This window comes from Belonocnema kinseyi, chromosome 7, assembly GCF_010883055.1.
Source record: "Belonocnema kinseyi isolate 2016_QV_RU_SX_M_011 chromosome 7, B_treatae_v1, whole genome shotgun sequence".
Classification (NCBI taxonomy): domain Eukaryota; kingdom Metazoa; phylum Arthropoda; class Insecta; order Hymenoptera; family Cynipidae; genus Belonocnema; species Belonocnema kinseyi.
The window spans coordinates 35,256,343-35,283,123 of NC_046663.1; the positions used below are offsets into that span (position 1 = coordinate 35,256,343).

Sequence of the window (26,781 nt, forward strand, 5' to 3'; positions counted from 1 at the left end):
ATATATCTAGTCGGGAGTGGTGCTGACTGAAAACAGATGATTTGGAGCGATTCGCGCGCCATATGTTGGTCATTCTAAGGACTTATTGAACTACCCTGGTATTTAATAGCGAAACAAGTCATGGAAATAAATTAGTATTTTTAACAACAAAAAAAAACGTAATTTTAAACCAAGGAAGATGAATTCTTAACGTGATAGTTAAGTGTAGAAAAAATTATCATATGGTTAAAATTTCAATCGACAAAGAGACATTTTGAACAAAATAAATGAATTATTTACCAAATATTTGATTTTCCGAGCAAAAATACGATTTTTTATCATAATGTTGAATTTGCATTGAAAAAGTACATTTTTAAGCCCAACAGGCTAAGTTTTAAGAATACAGTTAAATTATTATCCTCAAAAGTTTGAATTTTTAATAAATAGATTGTTTTCAACTAAGAAAAATGAGTTTTTGAAAAAATAGTTAAATTTAGAAAAAAAATCTGCCCGCCCGGTCTCTACGTTTCTCCCACATTCGTGCACAGACCTTTCAAAATTGAAGATCAACGAATCGACAACTGTAATGTTATGATTGTGAACTCTCTTTTGTTAAAGCTCTTTCGGCTTTAGCGAACACATTCTCATTACGTATCTCGTGCTTCCCACTCTATTTTGCCTAAAATTTCAAATTTTCTACATTATGCTCAACACTGTCATACTTTAATTAATATTTTTTTCTTATTCGGCATTAAATTTTATTCTTAACTGCGCCGAAACATGTATCATTTAAATAAATATATATATATATATAATTACAAATCATAATGTGCATGGAAATTGAAACAGTCTTATTCTTATTGCCTTGTTTTTATAATTTTTTAAAATTTTGTAGCTTAACTACATTTTGTCTTACTCATTCTTGTAGAATTCATCGTTGTACTCAAATATAATTTTTTTATTTTAAATGTTATTTTTTCAAAATAAAACAAAAACTACTTCTTCTACACAGAAAGATCTTTTGTTAAAATTAATGAAATAAATGAATTACACTTTAATATAATATCGTTCCAAAATAAAAAAAACCGAGGTCTTATTATATTTATTCGTATTTCAGTACAGAAATTTAATATTATCATACGAGTATTTGAAACACGAAGACGACAAAGTAGTATTCTAAATACGAAATATTATGAATCTTTATTTCAAGAATTAACACTGTGAACAAATGATATTCTTTTTACTGAGTTTTCGTAAAATAATTTTAATTAAAAAATAGTGAATATCATAATCTCGAGAACGTATTTTCGAAATTGATATTGTGAATATGAAGTTGACAGAAATCGGAGACGCATAGCAAACTATTAAATGATTATTATTGATTTTTTATATAGTTTCTTTGAGAATGTTCCTCGATTGTTTTCGTCATTTTCCGATCAAGCCGAAAGGTTATGATTCACAACATTTTAAATAAAAGTTAACTCTTTCTATTTTAAATTCATTTATTTACTCTGGGATTTGAAACATTAGGAATTCTTTGTCATGAAATTTATAAACTAAGGTAATAAGATTTAATTCAATGAGTACAATTTATAAAATATAACGTATAAACACACTCAAGTTTATAATTCTGAGTTACTGAGATATAAAATTAGAGAATGTTATTCATACAAGACTATTATCAGTTCCGTTAAAACAAATGTATTTGATAAAAAATCAATTAAATAATTAGAAATGATTAAATGATTAGCCTATCTATTAATAAAATGTCTTAAGCAAGAAATCACTCGTGAAAAAGGGTCCAGATATGTGTTATACTGCCCTGAGTTGTCAAGCGACGCCGCTTAGCCGAGATTTTTGCCAAATAGTCCATAATGTAAGTTAGCCGTGGAGTTTAGTTGTTGGGGAATACGTTAGTTCTTTGGGTAAGTGAGGTTCGAATCCTGCCATAGCCGTTCCAATTTTTCATAGCGATTAAGCATGCGATTATGTATGTAGTGAATAAATTGAGTTTATAATAATAAATATAACATTTGTACGCGTGTTCATGTATTTAATTGGATATAATTTGCGCATCTCTTTCCTCTATAGATTGAGTAAGTTATTTTTCATACAGTCGTTTGAGATTCTCAGTTAGTGAATTTTAAATGCTGGCAAGTTCCATAAGAGTTAATGCAACATCCTTTCCATTTATTCAAACAAAATTATTAGTTTTGACGGGTGAGAAAACAGCTATTTTAATTATTTATATGCAATCCATGTTTCCCTATTTTAAAACTATATTATAGTAAATTCTCATTTATTTTTATCATTATTTCTAATAAAAAATCTCTCAGTGTACAAAAAAGTAATTCCTAAGAATTTTGCTATTATTTTTAAGGTGCACAATTTTTGTCAATCTATCTCTTTTTGTATCTTGTCTTCTTTCCACAAAATAGAGTTATTGATTTTTCATGAGTTTTTTTAAGTTAAAAATTTGAATTTTCGATTTTTTGCTAAAAAAATTTAAAAAGTTCATTAGAAAATCTTGTGAGGCCTTGAAAGAGTAACATTTATCGTTTCTTGACTTTTTCCATATCACGCTTTCTTGGCTGCAAATGTTCACTTTCGTTTGGTTTTTTGGGATTTGAAAATTCTATGACTTTAGTCATTTTTATTTTATCAAAAAAAGTAGTAGCGATAAATTGTTCGTATTTCGATCTACTCTGAATAACTGTCAAAACAAATTTCAAATATTAAAAAGGTAGTCTCAAAATTTTTCAAAATGCTCTAACTTTTAAAAAATTCTTTTTAAAAAGCTGTATAACGTAATCGTCCTTTTTTTATATCCTTTTCCAGTATACCAAAGAGGAATCCGCGAAAGTTATTTTTCACATAAAACCAATACCTTCTTATTAGAATGAGAATGTAAAAATATATTTAAACCAACTAGATGAATCAAAATAGACGAATTTTCAAAAGGACTCATACATTTTTACCAAATATTTGGATTTTCTAGCAAAAAAGAGGAAATTTTAGGACACAGTTGAATTTTCAATAAAGCAAATCATTTTAACCAAAAAAAAATACATTTTTAACCAAATAGCTGAATTTTCAACAAACAAACAAATAACTTTTTAACAAATATTTAGGCTTACAATCAATAAATACGAATTTTTAAGAAAGTAGATCAATTATTTACCAAATAGTTGAATTTTCAAGCAAAGGATGACCTTGTTTGTTTACCTTCAAAAGTTAAACTTTTAATAAATATATTGTTTTAAACCAAAAAAGATGAATTTGTAATCAAATAGTTGTATTAAAAAAAAAATAATAACTTATAACCACATAAATAATTTGATGTCAGTTTTTGTTGGTCTTATAGTCTAAAATCAATATTTTTAAAAACTGATATTGATTTAAAAATTGTGAAAAAATTGCTCTGCAGCTCCACGGGAATTCGAACCCAGGTTTTTCACATGGCCGGCCTGATGAGATAAATATCGCTAAAATCACTGGAAGTTTAATTCCGACGTAATTGCTTATAATTGTAAGATTAATTTTTAAAATATTCGAATGTTTTATATTTTTTTGTTATGGTTTGAATCAGAAAAAATGTATTAAATAATTTGATGTTAATTATTTTTTGTATATTGGTCAGAAAATCATTTTTTTTTTAATATTGATTTTTATTTCCAAATTGTGAAAAAATTGCTCTCAAGCTCCGCTGGTATCTGAACCCAGGTCTTACAGATTGTCGATCTGATGATGACAGTCTAAAAATTAAATGAAAAGAGACGAATTTTCAACAATTTAGACGAATTTCCAGGCGAAAAGGCGAATTTATAAGAATGAAATATATTTTTTAACAAAAAAGGCCATTTTCCACAGAGAAAGATGAATTTTTCACTAAATAGGCGAATTTACGAAAAAAAATAAAATAGCACGGTTTTTCATTCAAATTAGACGAATTTACTACAACATAAATCTATTTTTAATCAAATAGTTAAATGTTCAAACAAAAAAAAACGATTTTTTTAGTATAAGGATGAATTTTTCACTATAAAGTTAAATTGAAGAGAATGATTTTCGCCTAAAAAAGATTACTTCTGTATCATAAAAAGGGGAGTCTCGATTGAAAAGGTTACATTTTCTACCCCAATGCCGAATTTTTCATAAAAAAGTAAAACTGTCGACAAACAAAAAAATAAATTTGCAATAAAATAATTAAGTTTTCAACGAAATAGTCGACTTTTTGAACAAAATAAACAATCCTTCAACGAAAATAAATTTATTTCATTATTAGGTTTCACTGAATTTATTAAAATTTAACTCAAATAGTGGAATAGGGGAGAGAGTTTGAAGACTGTAATTGAATTTGAAACTAATCGATTTTACATGCTCGCCTTTTTCAAGTGTCGAAAATTACTTGTAATGCTAAACTTTTTTTTAATTACAGAAAACATTTATTTTGACAAGATTGTTTGAAATTGAATTTTCTCTTGTCATAAATATTTTTTCAGATTAAATTTTAAAATCAATTTTTTATAAGGATAACATTTTTCAATCAAATAACTGGATTTGAATATTATTAATTTATTTTCAAATTCACAACTGTAGAGTTGCATGGGAAGTTTTCACTGAAAGAATAAACTAGATGGAATAAGATCCAATAATTTTATATGAATTCATAATGAGCGACAGAAGGGAGAATTTTAATTTAAAAAACTATTCCTCAGACTACGTGAAAAGTTGAAAAAAATGCAAGAAGCTCTCGAATTTTGTACCTCGACCTTTATTAAAAATTGTTTTTACAATTTATACCGTAAGAATATTTATGATCAGATAACATTCAATTTTAAAAACGTTACTGAAATAAATGTTTTTTATATGTTTTAAAAATGTAACATTAAAAATAATGTTCAGCATTTTAAATTGGAAAACGTTCAAAATTTAATAATTTCCAATTCAATTACAGTCTTCACACTCCTTCCCATCTTCTTCTATTCCTCTATTTTCGCTTAAATGTGAACTAAATTAATAAAACCAAATTAGAAAATGTTACTTTTTTGGTTCAAAGTTTATTTATTTTGGTCGTAAATTTGACTATTTACTTGAACAATTAATTATTTTGCTGAATAATCAATCTTCTTTGGTCGAACGTTCTAATATTTTTTTAATATTCGACATTTGAATATAAAATGCAGCCTTCCTGATTCAACAGTCCCCTTTTCTGGTTGAAAAGTAATCTTTTTGGGGTGAAAATTCTTTTTTTTTCAAATTAACTTTATAGTTCAAAATTCATCTTTCTTCTACAAAAAATCCTATTTTTTTGTTTTCAATTTAAGTATTTAGTTATAAATTTATAATTCTTATTTCAAAACAATTCCCTTTTTTGGGTTTAAATTTAACTTTTCTGTTAAATTCACTTCTGAAAAATTCGCCTTTTTGGCTTAAAAATGAACTTTTCTGTAAAAAATTCAACGTTCTTCTAAAAAATTGTATTTTTGCTAAAAAATTGAGCTTTTTGGTAAAAAATTCATCTACTTTTTGACAATTCGTCTTCATTGAATAAAAGTTCAACTATTTGTTTAAATTTTTGTTTTTAATTTCAACTATTAGCTTAAGAATTCATCTTTTCATGATTCTAAGTTACCTTTTTTGTTGAAAATAATACTGTATTCTAAAAAATTTGATTCTTGCTTGAAAACTCATCGATTTAGTTTTATAAATTCGTCTCTTTTAATCGAAATTTATTATTTTTTTTTTGTTAAAAATTATTTTTCTTTTCTGAATTTAACTATTTAAATACAAATTCATCCTTCTGGGTTACATGTTTTGATTGAAAATAAAACTGCTTATAGAAAAATTAATTTTTCCTGTAAATGCAACTGTTTGGCTGAAATTCTTTTTGATTCAACCATTTGTTTGAAAATTGATTTTCCAGGTTCCAAAGTCAACTTTCTTCCTTTGTTTTGAGAACCTTAATTTGAAACTTTAATTATTCAGTGATTTAAAAGTTAAACAAAAATTTTAGGACGCATACAAAAATAAATTATTTGATGTAATACTTTAAACACGATATAAATGCGCTTGTAAACGCGCAAAATTCGCAACAGTCGCATTTTCTGAAAAAAATCGAAAAAGTCACCAAATCCAAGCTCTGAAAGGAAATAAGTGAAACAGATAGAGTTAAATAAAGTATTCTATTAAAGAGATATAAATTAAGATTACATGAAAAGGTTGGAAAGTTTTCCGTAAGGTTCTTATCTCATTTCTCTTCCGGAAAAAGAGCTAAAGTTCTCCATTGAAATAAGCATTAGGCTGGGTATATTTTCTCTGTTTCTTAAACGTTAACTCCAGAGCCACAGTTTTAAGCACCCACATTTACTTCATGGTATAAAATTATCTCCAGGATAATAAAAGGGAGGGTTTTGAACACGCCCTGACGTTAAGTAAATACGTCAAATGAAATTTCAAGAGGAAATTATCTCTTTTCTTTCATATTTTCCACATTTATAGCAACATTATTTTATGAACTTGTTTTTTTTTTCTTTTTAAAGCGCTGCTTTATATAGACGATATTATCAGATTTAAAAGGTGAAATTTTTCTTTCACAAGTCTCATTAAAGGGGATGTACGGATGTAAGAGTGAATTGAAAAAGCTTCGAATTATTCCAAAAAATATTTTTTAACATTTGAAGATTAAGAACGTTAAAAAAAAAACAATTTAAAATTTTTTAAGATTTCAAAAAATGTTGATTTTCGAAGATCTCGAACCAAAAATTTAGAAGCTTTATAAGAATCTTGATAGATATCAAGGCAATGAACAAATTTTATTCAGACTTATGGGGAAACTTTTAATAAACAAATAATAAAAAAACACAATAACAAAAATTAATAAAATTTATATTAACTAAATAATTAAAAAGATTTTAAAATATTCTAAAAGATTTCAAATGTTGTCAAAAAAAACGCTTGGAAGATTTTAGGGAATTTTTTAATTTCGCAGAATTTTTTCAAAATTAAAGAAAAAGTTTGAATCATTTCAAAAGATATTCAGAAATTTTGCAGCCAAGAAAAATTTCTCAGTCAATAAAGAAAAAATTTTCATCCCAAATGTTAAATTTTCAACATAAGGAACAAATTGCCAATAAATTTTCAACCAAATATTTAAATTTCCTAACTTAAAAAAAATCAATTCGGACCAAAAATGAAAGATTAAAATTTTTTTTACAAAAAATTAATTTTCTATAGAATAGATGAATTTTCTAACAAATTGTTGAATTTTTCGGCCTTGTTGGCTGAAAAAATTGTGATCAACAAGTTTATTTTTTTACTAAAAAGGACAATTATTCAATAATTCAAATAAAATTACAAACAAACAGTTGAATTCCTCAACTAGAGAAGATCAATTTTTAACAGTTGAGTTTCCAACCAAATTTTTAGATTATTTAAAAAAATAATAATTTTGAAAAAACAAATAACAATTTGAGAAACAAGTAGTTAAATTTTTAAAAAGATGAATTTTTAATGAAAAATATAATAGTTAACATTTAAACTAAAAAATATTTTCACTTAAAATCAATAGCACTTTAATTTTCAATTAAGCAATTGTATTTTTAACCAAAAATCAAAATTTCTACAACCAAAAAATATTTTCTTACCAAAAATGGTGTACGTAAATTTCCATTTGAAGAAATTAATTTTTAACCAAAAATGTCATAAATAATTTTTTTACTTCAAATTCGAAAACACTTTTCAGAAAAGCAGTTTAATGCTCAACTAAAATAAATTATTTTCAAACTAAACTGTTGCATTTTTAACCAAAAGGATTAAATTTCTATCAAAGTACATAAATTGTCAACCAGATATATAGTGGAATTTTGTACGAAGACGATAATCATTAAAAAAAAAAAAAAACCAAGTTTTCAAATAAATAGTTGATTTTTCAACTGAGAAAAATTAATTTTCTACAAAAAAAGACCAAAAAAAGAAAAAATTTCATTATAAGAATTTGAATCCTTAAAAATGTAATAACTAAATTTTTATCCAGAGATGAATCTTCAATTGAAGTTTATTCTTTTAGGTAAATTTTCAACCAAAAATTTAATTTTTCAACCAAGAAGATTAATCTTTTTCCAAAAAAGTAATCTGTCAATAAAAGACACAAATTTACAACAAAAAAGGAAATAGTTCAATTTTCGGTTTAAAAACATTAATTTTCAACCATAACATGAAACAAACTTTTTGACTAAATTGATAAATTTTTAACCAACTGATCAATCTTTAACTGCAGTTTATTATTTTCGGTAAATTTTCAGCTAAAAAGATGAATTCAAAAAGAAAAATTATTCTTTGCTAAGAAGATTCATTTTCCACGAAAAGGATGAATTATCAACAAAATATATGAATTTTCAATGAAGAAAGGTAAATTTTTAACAAAAAAGTTTAATTTAAAATAGAACAAATAATTTTGCACATTAAAAAATGTTAAAAATAAATCATTAGTTTGAAAAATGTAATTTTTGACTAAAAATGAAACGAAGTTCCAACAAGATAGTCAAATTTTTTAGCGAAGAGAAGAATTTTTATCTAAAATTTATTGTTTTCATTACATTTTCAAACAAACAGATGACTTTTCGACCAAAACAAAGAATCTTCATTCAAAAAACAAATTTCACATTTTTTGACAAAATTAACATTTTACCTTCTACCAAATAATAAAATTTATTAATAAAATCAGACATAAATTTGCACCAAATAGTTAAGGGTTTAATTAAAAAGATAAACTTTCTACCAAGATAAGAGTGGTTATATTAAAGAAAAAATCAACAAAATATATCAATTTTTGAACAAAGAATTAAATTTTTAACTAAAATGATGAATCTTTAACCAGAAAAATTGGTTTTTAACAAAAAGTTCATATTTCAACTAAATTTGTGAATCTTCGACATAGGCGTAATAATATCTTATGTGAGAAAGGATTTTGACCCCCTCTTTTAAATAAAAGGGTATAAAAAACTCTGAATCTCCCCCCACAAAAAAATAACATAGAATTTCTGCACTATAATACTCCAATTGTTATTCCTGCCTTTGTGAGATAATAGAATTAAAGCATAATATGCTCAGAATTATTAAAGAAAACGTAGGAATTATTGTATTTTATGCATAGTTTAAAAATAATTTCTAGACGACTAAATTTACTTAAAGTAATAGAAATTTTTAAAGGTTTATGTACAATAAAGATTTTATATCACAATGCTCCGCTACGAACATTTTTTTAGGTCTAAATAAAGTTCAGATTTGTTTGAGTTTCAAGTTTCAGGAGTATACATTTTTTCATTTTTTATTATTTGCCATTTGAATCACTTTTTATTTTGAACTTTTTTTTAGAATAATTATATTTTACAGGTACAAAATAAAAAAATTTTCCGTTTTGCACTGTAAAAAAAGTTGATTTTATTTTTTTACCTTAGAAAAGTTTATCTAATCTTTTTTTACGTTAAATCATAATTTTTTATATTTAATAAAACTTTATATTTCGATAACTTTAGAAACTTTTAATTCCAAATAGTCAATTTAGATTTTAATTTCAAATTGTCAAATTATAATCGTTCCGAATAAAAATTAATAAAAATTTCTGTACCTGATAAGTCAACTGAGATCTTTTTTGGATCAAAAATATTCTTTCCGAAAATGTGTCTTTGTGATTTAAAAGTTTATCTGTTTTTTGTAAAAATATTGCATCTTTCTCGGGTAAAGATGCAATTGTTTTGTTAAAAATTCAACTATTTCCTAAAAAAATTAATCTTTGTTAAATTTCGTGTTTTTGTATTAAAAAATCGATTGAAATCTTTTTCGATGAAAATCAACTCTTTTTGACAATTTGTCTTTTTGATGTTAAAATACACTTGTTTTAGTAGAATTATCATTTTGAATTATCATTTGGATCTTGCACAATGAACTGGAATCTTCTTTGGATAAAAATTTTACTATTTTTTGTAAGGTTTTTTTTTTAATTCAACTGTTTTAGAAGAAATTTCATCTTTCTTGAATAAAAATGTTACTGTTCGGTTCAAAAGTCAACAATTTTGTTGAAAAGTCATACTTTTTGGTTGAACATTCTTCTGTTCTGTTGAAACTTTAAATGTTCCGTGGAAAATTTACTTTTTGTTTTACATTATTATTTTTGTGTGAAAACAAAAACTGAAATCGTTTCTGGATGAAAATTCAACTCTACAAAAAATAATTCTTAAATTAAAAATTCATCTGGCTCAACAAAAATTTTATCTTCTTGGGATAAAAATGCAACTGTTTGGCTGATAATTTTACTTTTTTGTTCAAAACCGAACTATTTTATAGAAATTTAATTTTTTGTTTAGAATGTATATTTTAGTGTTGAAAAATGAACTTAATTATTTTCTGGATGAAAGTTAAACTATTTGAAAAAGTTTGTCGAATTGAAAATTAAATTTTTTCGTATAAACTTATCTTTTGTCACAAAATTCATATTTTGATCTTAAAAGTTATCTGGAAGCTTTTTTGGATGAAAAATTATCTATTGTCTGAAATTAAAGAAAAAATGTATCTGTTTTAGAGAAATTTCATACTTTTTGGATGAAAATGCAACTTTTTAGTAGAGACTTGTCAAAAAGTCATCCTTGCGTTAAAAATTCGTCTGCTTGGATTGAAAATTCCATTTTTTTTTGTAGAAATTTATTTCTTTTTAAACATTCATGTTCTGATCGTGAAAAGTCAACTTCAATCTTTCGAAAAAGAAAATTCTGTTTTTTTTTTCAATTTATCTTTTTGATTTAAAAATTCATCTGTTTTAGTAGAAATTTCATTTTTGTATAAAAGTGCAACTTTTTATTTTAAAATTTAATTTTGAACTGAAAATGTAATTAGTTTTACATTTTTTTAAGAATGACCTTTTTATCTGAAAATTCTCCTTATTTGGTAAAAAAACACACAGTTTTCTTGGTGTGAAATTTCATTTTTGTTACGACAAAATTCATCGGTTTTGTGGGAAATTAATTCTTTGCTGAATTTACATTTTTTGTTTAAAAATTTAATTTTTGCAGGGAAAATTTGTCTTTTGGCTTTGAATTTATCTTTCTGGATTGAAAACTCAACTATAGTATGATAGAAATTTAGTTATTTTGTTGAAAATTTAAGTAGTTTTGTGAAAAACCGTGCTTTATAGTAGAACATACTTTTTTTGTTTAAAATAAATTAATAAATATGGAAACTTTAAATTTGTATCTGAAATAATGCTTTATTCCTTTAATAAAATATTCGATATTAAAAGTATTACAAGATTGAACTGCTAGTATTTAAATATTAATAATTAAGGATTTTCAAAATTCTACTATCAATAACTGGCAAAAAATTTCTGCAAACTAAAAATTACATAGAGAGAAGAGGAGGGGGGTGGGAGGTAGAAATATTTTGTTACGGTTTTTTACATAAGGGTGGGAGGTCTTAGAGAGGGCCTATAATTTGTTACGTAATTTATGTGCGACCCCTGAACACATTTAAGATCCTAAGTCTGGTTTATTCCTACCACGTGACATATGGATATTATTAAATTGAATACTAATGGGTTTAATATGCGTAAATTTTTCTCCTTGGAATCTCATTTTGTGCCTGCCATCTTGTCCATATCGTGTGCACATATGAGAACATTTTTTAATAATTCCACTCTCGCAAGCAGTCCATTTGAATAATGTCACTTAACCCAGAAAGGATTGGTCATATATTCAAATATTTCAGCACCATACGCAGTCGAAAGTCAGGACCTCAAAATAGCGAGGGTCGCAGTAATCTCCAGGCAGTCGGATTATCGGAAGGATAAAGAACGAAAAGTGAAGGAGATAGGAGGTGGAGGATAGAGTGGGAGGTGGAGGATAGAGTGGGAGGAATAGGATCGAGGATGAGGAGGAGGAGGAGGAGGATAGAGATAACGCGCTAAAAAAATGACCCGCATAAGAAGTTCGTTCTTTCCAAATAAGAAAAAACATCAAATGTTAAATAAACGGGCAAATCCTTTTTTACCTTCGATAAATTGACATCCATTATTCAAAATCAAACCTCAAATATGTAAAGAGGTTCGTAAAAGCTTTACACTTTTTGTGGTATCGTTACTACTTTGCATATCAGACCGCACATTTATTGTGAATTTGTTTTATATTCTTCACTTCTTTTACTAGATTTCTGTCATTTCCGATTCTATAATAATATATTTTTATTTGATTCAATTCGTTTTCTATTAATAGTATGCACTAGAGTACTAGAGTGTCACGTGACCAATTAGATGGCTTCTTTTCAATGGGTTTGGGATTTGAAAAAAGGATTATTTTTTTTTAATTTAGACAAATGGTACAAAATGTATGAGGGCATGTCTTTCTGAACCATTTGAATCTTTATTTTAAGTAGTGACATTTAATTTATTTCTAACTTGGAATGTAAGTGAGAACAGGGCTTTAGTGCCCCGAATCAAGTAGAATGACCAAATTTGCATTGTGGAAGCAAAATAAGAAAGCAAATACGCCAGGCAGACATGTCAATTCGTATTTTTATTTATTTCCCAAAATTTCAGAACAATTTTATTTAACTTATATCATTATTTTTTAAATTATAAAGACGCCAAATACAATAGCAAACTCAACTTTTATTTTCAAATTTAGCCTCCTCAATAAAAAAATGTATATATTTTGTTGGAATTTCATATTATTCGTTGAAAAAATTAACTTTTCGTATAAAAATACAACTGCTGGCTTTGAAATTTAATTTTTTTATTAGTTGAGAATTCTAATATTCTGTTAAAAATTCGTAGGTTGAATATGTTGAAAATGCAATCGTTTTGATTTAACATTCAAATCTTTTTTAGTAAAAATATGTACTGTAATATTTTTGGTTGCAAATTTATCTTTTGAGGTTGTAAATCAAGCTCCTTGGTTAAAAATTAGACTATATCGTTAAAAATTAATTTTTTTGGTACAAGATTGATAGTTTTTGTTAACAATTCATTTTTTGGTTGGAAATAAAATACTTCATCAAACATTATTATTATTTAAACTAAAAACAAATTATTTTGAAAATGGACTTTTTTCTTGAAAATTAAACGGTTTTGTAGAAAAATCGTATCTTTTGTTCAAATATTAAAAAATTTGGTAGGAAATTCAATTATTAAAAAAAAATCATCCTTTTTGGTATGAAATTTATGTATTTTATTGAAATTTCATATTTTTAATTATATCAAATTGCTTTTTTATTTTTAAATCAAATACTTTTTATTTCAATACCTTATATTACATTTTTTGTTAAAAATTCGTTTCAGTACGTAAAATCCAACGGTTTTTTATTTTAAAATAAAATCTTTTTTTTTTTAGAAATATAAACTATTCCATTTTTTGACTAAAATTTAACTTTCTGGGTGAAACATTGAACATTCAAGTCTTGCTTAAAAATGCACTTTTTTAGTTAAATATTCATAGTTTTATTTGAAAATTCACCTACTTGGTTGAAAATAAAACTGCTTCGTAAATGTTTTTTATGTACTAAAAATCTAATTATTTCTTTGAAAATTGAACTTTGCGAATAAAAATAAACGTTTTTGTTAAAAATTCAACAGTTTTATAGAATATTCGTATGTTTAGCTCAAATATTGAAAAATTTGGTAGAAAATTCAACTAATGCTTAAAATTTCGTTTTTTCCTTTTTAGAAAAGTGAAGTCATTTCTCAAAAAAAGCCTTTTCTGTTAGAAAAAAAACAATTTGTAAAACACCGTAATTGGTTTAAAATTAATCCGTTTTAATTATTTTTTTACTGGTTAAATTCGACTGCTTTTTTGTATAAAATCTTTTTTTCTTTAAATATCAACTATAACATTTCTTGTTAGAAATTCATCTTTGTAGATTTTAAATTTAATACCGTAGTTAAAAATTAAACTACTTGATTAAAAATGAAATTTTCGGGATAAATATTCACAGTCTCAGTTGAGAATACATCTCTTTGGTTAGAAACAGAACTACTTTATTGAAAATTAATTTTTTTAAACTGAATATCTAATAATTTGATTGAAAATTCAACTGTTCAGTTATAAATGAACATTTTTATTAAAGAATCAAACTGTTTTGTAAAAAATTCGTAGGTACGTCTCAAGCATTCAACAATTTTGTAGAAAGTGAATTTAAAAAAAAAATTCGTTGCTAAAAACGTATATATTTTGTTGAACATTTTTCTTATTTAGTAGAAAAGAATTAGTTGTATAAAAATCTCAAGCATTTTGTTGAAAATTTATCTTTTTATATTGAAAACATTGGTTGAAAGTTGAAATACTTAGTTGAAAAATATTTTTTTTAATTGAACTTCAGTAAAAAAATTAATTTCGTTTCTTGAAAATTAAACTATTTTATTGAGAATTCGTGTTTTTCTGTTTATTGAAAATTAATTTTCTTAACTTAAAATCTATTAAGTTGGTTGAAAATAAACTTTCTTTTTGATAACACTACCTTTTTTTTAGAAATTTCGTATTTTGGGCTTCAAAAATCAACAATTTAATAGAAAATTAAACTTATCGTAAATTTGTTTTAAATTGAAAATTAATTTTCGTAAAAAAATCTAGCCATTAATTTTAGGTTAAATATAAATATTTCAGTTTGAAAAATGTATGTATTTTTAGTAGAAAATTGATCTTTTCGTTTAAAAAATTAACTATTTGATTGGAAATATATGGATTTTATTCACAATTCATATATATAAAATCCCTTACATCTTGTGAAATTTCATGTAATCTTACAAAAAGCAGTTAAAATCCCATAAAACATTCTGAAATCTATAAAAATTTCCTAAATTCCTCAAACTATTTTATGATTTCTGAAAATCCTTAAAATCAATGGAAATCTACTGCAATCTGTTAAAAACTCTTATTTTCTCGTGAAATCCCTTGAAAATAAAAAAATCCCTTCAATTTTGTCAAATCCCTAATAATGTTATAAGAATAGAGTAAAATCTTGTAAAAGAAATTAAATTATGTATAAGTTTATTCAAAATTCCTGTAAAAAATAATGGAAGATTTTAAATCATCTTAAATGATCTCAAAAATTCCGAAAACCTAATAAAATCCCCTGATTTTTTTTTTAATCTTCTAAAATCCCTGGTGAATTCTAATTTTTCTGCAATTAACTTTAAATCTATATAAATTTCTACAAATCTATTGAAATTTTTTAAATACTATAATAATACTCAGAAATCTTTCAAAATAAATTTTTTTGGAATAAATATCGCTTGAAACATTTTAAATCCTTTAAAATCTTTTTAAAATCATTAAACGAAGTCATTTTTTTAATTTAGTAGCTAAATACTTAAAAATTTGCTAATTTACTCAATTGTTATAATCTAGTCTGAGTCTTGATATAAAATAAGAATGATAAAACAGGATAAGAATAATGCAATAATTGAAAAGAAGATAAAGGGATAAGCCGGAATAGAAAAGAATTTAATTGTTTGAAAGAGGAATAGGATTAAAAGGGGTAAAACACGACGTAAGTGGATGAAACGATCCGAACGAGGTGGAACAGGACTTTTGCGAAGAAGTAAATAGGATACAGAAAAAAAATAGAACAAAATAGGATTCACTTTAAAATAATTGGAAGGAAATGGAGCGGTACGACGAAAAGGTTGAAATAGAATAAGCCAGGTCGGAATTATTCATTAAACTAATGAAAATAAACAAACATAAAATTAAATAGATCCGCAAATCATGTTTAAACAAAAATAGGCAGATATTCTTTTTTCACAGAAGTGTATATATACAACATTTTGTTTGATCAAATTTTATTACTTTTTTATAACATAGTGCGAGAATTATTATTTAAAGATCAGCATCTTAATCATGTAAAATTTTTCGCACATAATCTTTTACAAACAGAATAAAATCATTACTTCAGGTTGAAATAAAAAAATTTCAGATAAAAGAGGATTCTTTAATGCAAAAGAATAAGATTTAAACAAAACAGTTGATCTATTAAGCAAATAGTTTAATTTTGAACAAAAAGGTGAATTCTTGAAAAAAAATTAATAGTTGATATCAAGAAAAAAAAATTCAACGAAATATTAGATTATTCAACTAAAGTGTTGAATTATCAATAATTTAATTGAATAAAATTTTCAATCAAATAATTAAATTTAAAAAAAAATACTTGCATTTTCAACTAAAAAAGAAAAATTTGCAAGGAATAAAAAAATGCATTTAAACTGTTAAAACTTCAAGCTAAAAGCAAACTCTCAGCAAAAGAGTTGAATATTTAATTGAAATTATCTTTTTCAAAAGAAATGAGTAAATTTATTTTAAAAAAATTTGTTCTTAACCAAACCGAAACGGGAAATTTTCACCAAGAAGATGAATTTTTCACTACAATAATGAATATGCAATAATAGAATTTTCAACAAAAAACGAGGAATTGTTAACAAATAATGTAATAGTAGATATTTTAGCCAAAAAATATTTTTATTTTAATGAAAGAAAAAAAAACAGTTGAATCCTGAGTTTTTAAACCGAAAAGACGAATTTTCAACCAAAAAAGATTTAAGTTGAAACGTCAGCATGAAAAAAATTGTTTTCATAAAAATTGATTGCATAGTTTACACAAGTATTTGCACTTAAAATTGAAAATTAAAATTAAAAAAATAGAATATTTCCATTTTTAATTTTAAAAATTATTTCTTGATAAAAACTAGAACCTTTAAGTAAAGTAGCTAAACTTTTAACCAGCAAGAAGAAATTTAAACTAAAATGCTAAATTTTTTACTAAAATAGTAAAGCTTGCAGTTGGTAAAATTAATTTAAACTCAAAAATTTTAGCCAAAATATTAATAATCAACTAACAATGTAAAAGTAGATATTTCAACTAAAAAATTTGAATTTCAAATAAAATATATTTATATTTAACAAAGAAAAAGACGAATTTTCAATCAACCAAACTTTTTTTGCTTTCTAAGCCAAACAAGATGCCTTATTGACAAAGTTTTTGACTTTGCTACAAAATAATAAAAAAATTTCAATCTGGTAACATTTTGACATCAAATATTTTTTTAACGGGATACAAAAATTACTAATTAAATTTCAAAGATTTTAAATTTATTATTCTTTACGGTTATTGAAAGCATCTCTGTTAGAGACTATCTGACTTTTTACAAGATTTTTTTTTTAAATCCCTGAGGCTTTCATAATTAAATCTTTATCAAAAAAGTTGTTGGCAAAACTGATAACCACATAAAAAATAGTTGGAACATTATCTGAAATTTCCGATAGTTACACAATTGTGTCTTTCTAAATAGTTTCAAATTTCAGTGTACACAAACAGAGCTTCGAAATTGAGAAAAAGGGGTTATGTTCAAAACACTATCAATAAAAAAAATTGAAGAAAACAAAACAGCATACCTTCTTAGAAGGAAAGACTTTAATGCAGCTCTTAGTTTTTGTCTGCAGTCTTCTTATTTTTAATTTAATCGTGCATTTTAAAAACAAATGTTCGGGTTCCTTCTGCTCTGATCAATTTCAGCTGCAGCTGCTAATATTGTAATGAAATAATAAAATTAGTGTTGTTTTTAGTCTAGTTGATAAAGCCATAAAATTGTCAGATACAAAATTTTATAATTAAAGTTTTAGCATTCTTAAAACTAACTTATTAAAAAATTGTTATTTCTTAGTACTAGTAAAAATGGAGATAGCTGAAGATTATGAAGCTAGTACAAAATACAAAAATAGAATTAACAAATCACATATCTTTTGACCAAGAAAATTATTGTAATCCCATAAACTATTAGTTTTGATGAAGTTCTGTTTGAAAATTTACAATAAAAAAGCATCATTCGAGTTATTTTTTCTGTAGAAAATATTATTAATAACATTATTTTTCAAAGTGTGAAAGACAAATTGTTGTATTTGGTAAAGTGAATATTATTTAGTACATAAAATAACATGTTTAGTTATAATATAATGTGCCTCGGACAAATATTTGAAAAACTTTAAAGTTCGAGTCAGGATACATAATAAATCTCTAGAAAATAAAATAACACAGTTTTGGCTAAACTTGTTTATTTATTCTCTCACAATTTAAATTTTAATATTAAAAACGTAACAATTTTAAGCATGGAACAAAACGTTGACAAAAAATGAACTTGAGAAATTATTTATACAAAAAAATAATTAGTATGCTTTATAACAGACATCGAAATCTTAAGCACCTTACATCATAACGGCATTTCACAAATTAAAATCTATAAACAATTTACAATTTTACTTTGGTTTATCTTAAATTATTTGATTTTCTTGCGTGAAAATATCACATAACATCCTAACTTAACTTTAAATAAACTGTAATAATATATAGTTCATGAGCACAATGTTCCTCCTAAAATTTTTTAATAGTTCAGGTTTTTGCCTAAAAAATTAATTCAATTATATCTTTCTTTTTCCAGATAATGCTTTTTGATTGCTAAAATGCTATGCTTTATAATTTATATAAATTTTCGCAACCATCTTCAACTTTCCGATAATGTAAATATATTATTCGTTCTTTCATGATTCTCCGTTTTCTTCTTGATACATAAATGCTACTAGTTGTATAATGATATTCATGAAATATTGATTTTTCTAGCATCAACAACCTCTTGTAAACAATAACTTGAAGAGGATACAGATCTCTATCAAAATTCCTTTTTAAACAACATCATCAAATAAACGCACATACTGGTAGAATCCCATAATGGATATTTATTATTTTATCACAATGATTGTTAAATAAAGTATTGTTTACTGAGATAATATGCCCTTCACTGATAAAATTATTTCGATTGCCAGAGTCAATATAATTCGATGAGCAATATCACCAAGAGATAGTATAACGTTAACGTCATCCCCTTATTTCTAAATGCTGATTGGATACCCTTCTCCTGAAGACGTTATTTATAAAGCACTTAGTCGAAAATGACTTTTATTTATACCTCTTTTATGAGCACTTCCTTAAATAGAATTGAAATCGGTAAAGTTCTGAAAGAATGGTAATTTAAAGTGCAGTCTCAGTTTCCTTGATTGTTTAATAAGTCTTAAAAGAAACACTATCCTCGGTAGGTATCTCACGTAAAACGGATATGCATTCCTCCTTTTCCGTCCGTTTCTTTGATTTTACGGGAAAATGGCCGGGGGTGGTGATAGTGACCTGTTTGAAATTCCATCCGGTGTGTCGTACAAGATTTATGTGTGGAAGTATGCACACGTATTCGAAATCTCTCTTGGCGGTGCACATCCCCTCCTAATGATAGCTGGCTCTTCGTCTTTTGACCCTGTTAGGAACATCGATTTTTCCGAAGAATGCACGGATTGTGCAGATGAGCGATTTTCTTCATTTTCGAACAAACTAGCTTACATTTTCACAACAAAATTTATTCCCAACTTACTTTTCAAAACTTTCTTTCATGTTAACAAGTTAGTTTTCAAACTTGAAAGTTTTAAATTTTGTTCTATGACAAATAGGGATAGAACATTGGTTGCTGGCACTTTAATGTTAAATCAACCTTTCAGGAAATAAATAAATTCATTCTTACTAAGCCAGTATCAACAGTCTATCGTAATTGAAAATAAAAATCAAAAATTAAAGACCACTTTTGTTTTTTTGTTATTTAATATTATTATTCATACTATAAACGTTTAGGATAATATACTTATTTGGAACAAAATAAAAAGTACAATAGAGAAAGTAAAAGAAATAAGCTTTAACTTTATTAGTAGCACAAGATATGGAAATGAGTTCCTTATTACTAGTTCAATTTGAAATACAAATAATGTTTACTTTCAAAATCAAAGAATGCTACAAAACCTAACTAAAATAATAAATTAAAAAATTTAGAAAAATCTATTCAGTTAGTTTAAAAATTTCAAAACAGTCGTAGAGATTTAATTTTTGTGAAGGCTAATAAGGGTTAAGGTGATGATGTTGCAGGAAATAGAGACGACTATAATACTTTTAAAAACACTCAAAAAATTATTTTCATACAAGAATATTAAAAATAGTATGGTTGCAAATATTGCTTATGCTCTCCCTAAAGTAAACAAATATTCTAAAACTAGTTTTTAAGTTTCTATTAAAAATAGTTTTTTTGTCAAAAATAGATAGAAACTTAAATATTGTTTAAAAATATTAATGTACCAAAAACTTATTTAATAGTTTTTTTTTTAGAATTTCTGTCCTTATTTTACAGCATCCCAATAGATCTTGCTTCAGATTTCACTTAAGAAAAAATTAATTAAAATTAAAGCTTAACGAAAATAAAAACAAATAAAATTCTAATCGTTACCAGAACAATCTTTAATAAGAATGTTTTCTCCTTTAACAATGAAATTGATGAACAAATTTCGAGTTACCTAATGGGTTCACCCTCATCTCCAGTTGTTTCTGATTTGGGTTTACAAGGTATTGGGCAAATAGCTTAACAATTAGAATACGAGATTATTAATTTTATTAACTATATTTATTAGCAAATTATAAAAACTCCAAATAGTACAAAAATTGAAATTAAAAAATAGAAATTGACACAAAAAATCTTCTTGGTCTGGTAGATACTTTAACTATAATGATTTAAAGGTTTAGTAGATATTTGTGTTAAATTGAGTGATATCCATCTCATAAAGGAAATTTAAATTAATTAAAAACAAATTAAGCGCATGATGACGATCTGATTGAATTAGTTAACGATATTATTACAGAACATATTCCTGAGATTTACAATCACAGTAACAAAACTAATGACAACATTTTTTTAATGGAATGATACAATAGATTTAATTTAAATGTTACCTTTCCAATCATTTAAGATCTATCTTAACAGTTGAGAAATTTACTTAAAAATGTAACATCAACGTTTATTTTAAAAAGACAAATACTTTAGATAATTATTTCTTGAAGAAGAAAGACAGTGATTCCATTGGAAATTTAGCTGGTGTTATTTATCTAATTGAATGTAAATGTTGTAATAAAACTTAACCTGAATGTTAACTTACACATTGGTATGATAAATATTTTAAAAATTTATCAAAATATTATAAAATAATCTCATCTTTTTAGTTGCAAAATTCCTAACCTTTAACTTAAACTGACTTTCCCGGTTCAACATCAGTAGTTTCAGTGAAAACCAGTCCATTGTTAGTCAACGTTCATTACGTACACAGCCTTCATGCATCTCTAAATTGTCAATTTCAATTCTTCCTTTCTAACTTACGATAAAGTTCCTTTCTTATTTTTTAAAAATGTAGTGCTTAATTCAAGTCTCTTTAAATTTTGTTAAGACTTTAAAATAACATTTTCATCTTTTTTTTTAAATTGAATTACATTTTTGAGTCAACAAAATTTCCAAAAGACATCGTTTCTATGTACTTTTTCTGTATTTTTTTTACTATTGGATATTAATCTTATGTTTCATTAATTAAAATTACTCAAACTCAGGAAAGAAAATTTATGTTAATCTGCGAAATTATTTATTATGATTACTCTCATCAATATTACTAATTGTAATAATATAATTATTTAGGCTTAGAATCTTTTGAAAAATCTATGATTTAAAATTCATCAATATTGTAAGTCGAAGAAAGGATTGATTTGGTTTCAAATTATTATACGAACCTAATTCTAAATAATAAGTATTTAATTAATGTTACCAATCAAAAATTAATTAAATATAGACTCAAAGCATTTTCAATTAAATAATAATTTGTAGTCTTTATAATTATACAATTTCGTAATAACGCCTTCAATATGTTAACTTTCATCATTTAAAAATTTATCTGAGCGAAATTTAAAAATTCTAGCATCGATTTGAAAATACAAAGCTTTTCATCAAGAGAAGTTAAATCAGTGCATTTAGAAACATTTTTGTTTGTATCAAATTTTCTTTGTAATATAAGATCAAGCAAATATTTGGTTAATTGAATCAAATATTTGGTTGGATTGAAACAAAACTTGTTTGTTTTGAACATACCGCTGTTTAATTCAAACAAATGTTATCCTAATTCAACAAATTGTAGCTGCGATGTAGGGTCAAACAAATGTTTGTTTAATTCAAACATTTTTCTGAAATGATTATGCAATAACTTTGTAATAATAACTTTTAACACTTTGTATTCTTTTTCCTGCAAACAGGTACCTACAAAAAATACCCTTGTTTTTTCAAAAATTTAACGATTTTTCCTGCTTATGGAAGGGAATCTGAAAATTCCGCAACTTGGCAGTAAGCTTGATCTATCAAAATTTACAAAAAAATTCACGTAATTATATGAAATGTTAAGACATCTGAGACACTCCGTCACTTCATCTAAAAGAAATACTTTGTTTCCACTCTATTAGAATTTGATAATGTGTTTTGTGTCCCCACAAAATGAAAATAGGTTGCTGTTCAGAAAGCTATATATTAGCAGAAACGCCTAGGCCAGGCATTGTTGATCCTAATTGTTGATAACAAGTTAACTAATAGATGTCCAGCCTAATCAATTCTAAAAGGGTAGCAAACTAGGCAATCAAGTAATCTGTGCGGCTGATGACCATCTATCATTATAACCAGATTGTACCGGATTGATTGATTGGTTGACTGATTGATGCAGGACCTTATTCTTGAATGACCGTCAACCTTAAAGACTAAGATCCACAGAGAAAAAAACTAGTGATTCCCGTTCCTTTTAGGCTATCTTCTTATAAACTCATTTCAAGCTTCATTTATGTTCACTATCATGATCAATGTAAAAACTGAAACACAATTAAATTGCTTCTAATATTCGTATTGCTTAACATATACCAATTATAGTTTAACTTTGTTTCAATACATTTTGATTTCATTTCTTTCTTGAAAATGAAACTTGATTTTTTGTGTGTCATGTCGGTTATTTACCGCCCAAAATATAATCGTATCAGACTCTCGGTTCACGTTGATGTTGTTAATCTATCGGGTTTGATTCTCTAAAATCTTTGTAATTAAATCTGTGTAACGGTTTAATTCGCTTATTTTCAATTCTTGTTCTTGTATGAAATTACTGTTGTCACCTTTTCTGTCAACAAGTATCTCCATGAGCTTCATGAACTATCATCTGCAGTCTATCTCATGAATACCGCAGATGTCAATGAAGTCGATAGTACTATAAGTATCCTGACACGTTGCCAGCGAAAATCAGCCAGGCACATCCAGCTTTTGAAGGAAATCAATAGGAAAATCTTCCTTGAGATTCACCCGCAGTCAAGGTGTTTAGCCACCCAGTTGTCAGAAAGGGTGTTGATCACAAACTGCAAGCTCCAACAACAATTAACAAAAATCGCGTAGAAATTCAAGAAGTGTCACCTGTCTTTGCTTAAGCTTCAGAAAAGCTTCGAGCCATCATAAAAAAATAATTTTTTTTGAAAATTTTACTTTATAATTAGTCAATGAGGGTTTATCCTTAAACAACTTATACGTTACCAAATTTGAGAAATTTTTGACCTCCTCTAACCCTCGTTGGGAACCGTGAATATGGTTATGACCCCCTCCCCCCTTCTGAAAGTAACGTAGCCTCTAGGTAATACCCGATTTTATGCTTATACTGATTTGTTTTGTATTTATAGCAGGTCAAGTTGCCAATATGACTATATTTTTTACTTGTCTGTGTGTTAAATTACTACGGTAATAAATCGACAATTAGGATAAAAAATTGATTTTCAGAACAAGTATTGGAATGCGTCTCATTAAATTTGATGTCACAATTATTCTAATTATTATTAAATAAATAATTTTTTTCACCAAATTATTAAACTTTTAAGACAAAATGACGAGTTTTCTTTACAAATCAGTTGCATTATTGCATTAAAAATATGAAATTTTAATAAAAAGGGTAATTTTATACCGAAAAAGACAAATTTCTCACAAAATACAAGAACTCTCAACCCAAAGAGATGAATTTTTAACTACAATTTTGAATCATCAACTAAAAATTGCATTGTTTAAAAAGAAGTTCAACTTTAAAACCTGCCTGTTAAATTTTTAAGCAAAAAGATTAATTTTCTAAATTTCAATAATTCTTAACCAAAAAGTTAAATTTGCAAATAAAAAAGATGAATTTTTAAATAAAAAGATTAACTTACTACCAAAAAGGACGAATTTTCAATCAAATTAAAAAATTCTCAACCACAAACTTGAATTTTGAAGAAAGAAAGCATTTTATTAATTTAAAAAAAGCAGTTTAACTTAAAACCCTATTTGTTAAATTTGTAACCAAAAGGATACCACCAAAAAAGGGAAATTTTAACAAAGTTCAAAAATTCTTAACCAGAATGTTAAATTTTCAACGCAATAAGAAGATTTTTTTGACAAAAAATTAATTTACTACCAAAAAAGAGGAACGTTTAATTAAATTCAAGAGGTCTCAATCAAAATGTTGAAGTTTTAACTAAAATAAGATTAATTTTTACGCAAAAAGATTACTTCACCACCAAAAAAGACAAGAAATCTGAACGAAAAAGATCAATTTTCATTTAAACTAGATTAATTTTTTTTAAAACTATTTTTTAACCGAATATTTTCGTTTGAACTAAAAATTGAATTCTTACTTAAAAAAGAACAATTTTCGACTGAAAATGGGATACGTAAATTTTTATGACCAGAAGGAATTTATCAACCAAAAGAAAAAAGAAATTTTAAATAAGTATGTCCACTTTAAAACCTAGATGTTAAATGTTCAATCAAAAAGATGCATTTTCCAACGAGAAGATTAATTTTCTAACAAAAAAAACAACAAATTTCAAGAATGCTCACCCAAAAAGTTAAAATTTTTTCTAGACAAGATTAATAAAAAAGCCGATTTTTCAAAAAAATTCAATCATTCTCAATAAAAAAGCACAATTTTTAACAAGAATCAATAATTCCCAATAAAAATTAAATTTTCAACTAAAATAGAACAATTTCATAGATAAAAAGATTAATTTACTACCAAAAAGATGAATTTTCAATCAAAGTCAAAAGTTATTATATGTACTGACCAATTTCTTCTCGGGATAAATCACTATCGATATATCTCATATTTAAAACTGCTTTCGCTGGGAGATTCCTAATTTCGAATTTCAGATTCACCATCAACTATACATTTGCAACAAGATCAATTAAATTGATAATAATTGTAGCTCCTTCCCATTAATTCTCTCTCACTCCTTCTCTCTCTTAAGTTACCAATCCCGCTGCGGCCAGTTTAGAACAATGACAACATATATTTTTTAAAATTATTTATTCTATTTAGATCAAAACATTTCATTATAAAACACCGATTATTTACCCTTTGATATAAATAAATAAAGCTGACGCAAGCATAATAAACAATAAATGACACACTGACAGAAAACAAATTTCAAAAGTTTCAATATGAACAGACAGAAATGTAGTACTCTATTATTAATAATTTGATTTAGTTCTGGCGATTCGTCTCGGTTAGTGGTACATTAAACCCGAGAATACACGAGAGATATTATTGAAGAAAGATGATTAATATTTCTGAGGAAATTTCTGAGTGTGTGAGATAAATGGGAAAAGAATTTGTCGTCCTAAGGTTTGTGTGCCTTGTACTGAATGAATTTGAGCGGAGGGACATTCAATTAGAGCTTATCGCTCCTGAGAAGTTTTTATCGTGTTTGATCACGCTTTATTCTCCTCCTTTTGGGGCATCTGTAGCCTAAGGGTTTCATCCTTATCTTGCCCCTCGCGCCTCATTTGCGAGCAGCGGATCTTTCTCGTATGTGAGCTTAGGAAGTAGAGTATAAAGGCCCGTCTTTTTCCCTAAGTTCTTTTTTTTCTTTTTTTTAACGCATACTTTTCATACCATAAAGCCTGCTCTGAGCGATAAGAAAGTAGCTGCCATTCTTTGTATTTTCAATCATATGCCTTGTTAAGTTTGATGATCCCAAACTCTAGGACAATATTTACGAGTACTCTACTACCATTTTATAATCTATCCACTCTCTGCACACGCTTATTACACGTTTTTAAAATTTATTGACTAATTATCTACACTCAGAAAAATGTTTGTTTTAATCTAATAGCAAATTTTTTTGAATTCATATAATTGAATGAAACAAATTTGTTGCTTCAGTTAAAAAAATTTTTATATCATTTTAAGAAATGGAAAATATTTTCCTTATTGATTAAAAAAAATAGTTTTTTTCCAATACAATTTGTTTAATTTAAACAAAACATTGACTGTTATTAAACAATTAATTTGTTTACAATCTGTTTAAATTAATTTATAACGATATTTATTTGATTGAAACAAAAATATAATACGAAGCAGTACTACAAAGTGCCACTAGGCGTGCTGTAGCACTGCTGGCGGTTCCTACATAACTAACCTAAAATCTAATTTAATTGATCCTGTGATTGATTTGATGAAATTGCTTTTATTCCAGTGTTGTATTATTTTAAGGGTTTTGTTTTACTGTAAAATCATAAATTATTTAAAAAATGGACACCATACCTCTAGTTTAGACAAGACTTGAATTTTGGGGCTTCACCTTGAACAGAATAAAAGATTTCTGTCAGTCTTTTTCACCTATTTTCACACGAAGCGCCACATCGAGTTTAAAATTCGAGATAATAAATAAGGAGCACTAAGAAAGGTGGGTCTGGTCTTCAATTATAATAATTATGAAAATAGCGAAAAAAATTATTCACAACAAAAAACTTTCATATAATCACGTGACCCACTCATCACTTGACCTTAAGTGTAAGAAAATAATTTAATTCACATAAACAAAATC

The 26,781-nt window shown here is 25.8% G+C and overlaps 2 protein-coding genes across 3 annotated transcripts in view; both read right to left on the reverse strand.

Annotated features, from left to right (window-relative positions):
* Window positions 1-26,781, reverse strand: part of LOC117177261 (potassium channel subfamily K member 18-like) — a 193,638-nt gene that overhangs the window by 155,574 nt on the left and 11,283 nt on the right. The gene's annotated exons all lie outside the window — the stretch shown is intronic.
* Window positions 1-26,781, reverse strand: part of LOC117177262 (two pore potassium channel protein sup-9-like) — a 193,233-nt gene that overhangs the window by 11,640 nt on the left and 154,812 nt on the right. Inside the window, exon 9 of one of the 2 annotated variants that reach the window (XM_033367848.1) lies at window positions 26,499-26,535. The exons of the other annotated variant lie outside the window; for it this stretch is intronic. The gene's annotated coding sequence lies outside the window, so the exon portion shown is untranslated. Of the gene's footprint in view, window positions 1-26,498; window positions 26,536-26,781 lie in introns of those variants that run through there. 2 annotated transcript variants of the gene reach the window in all.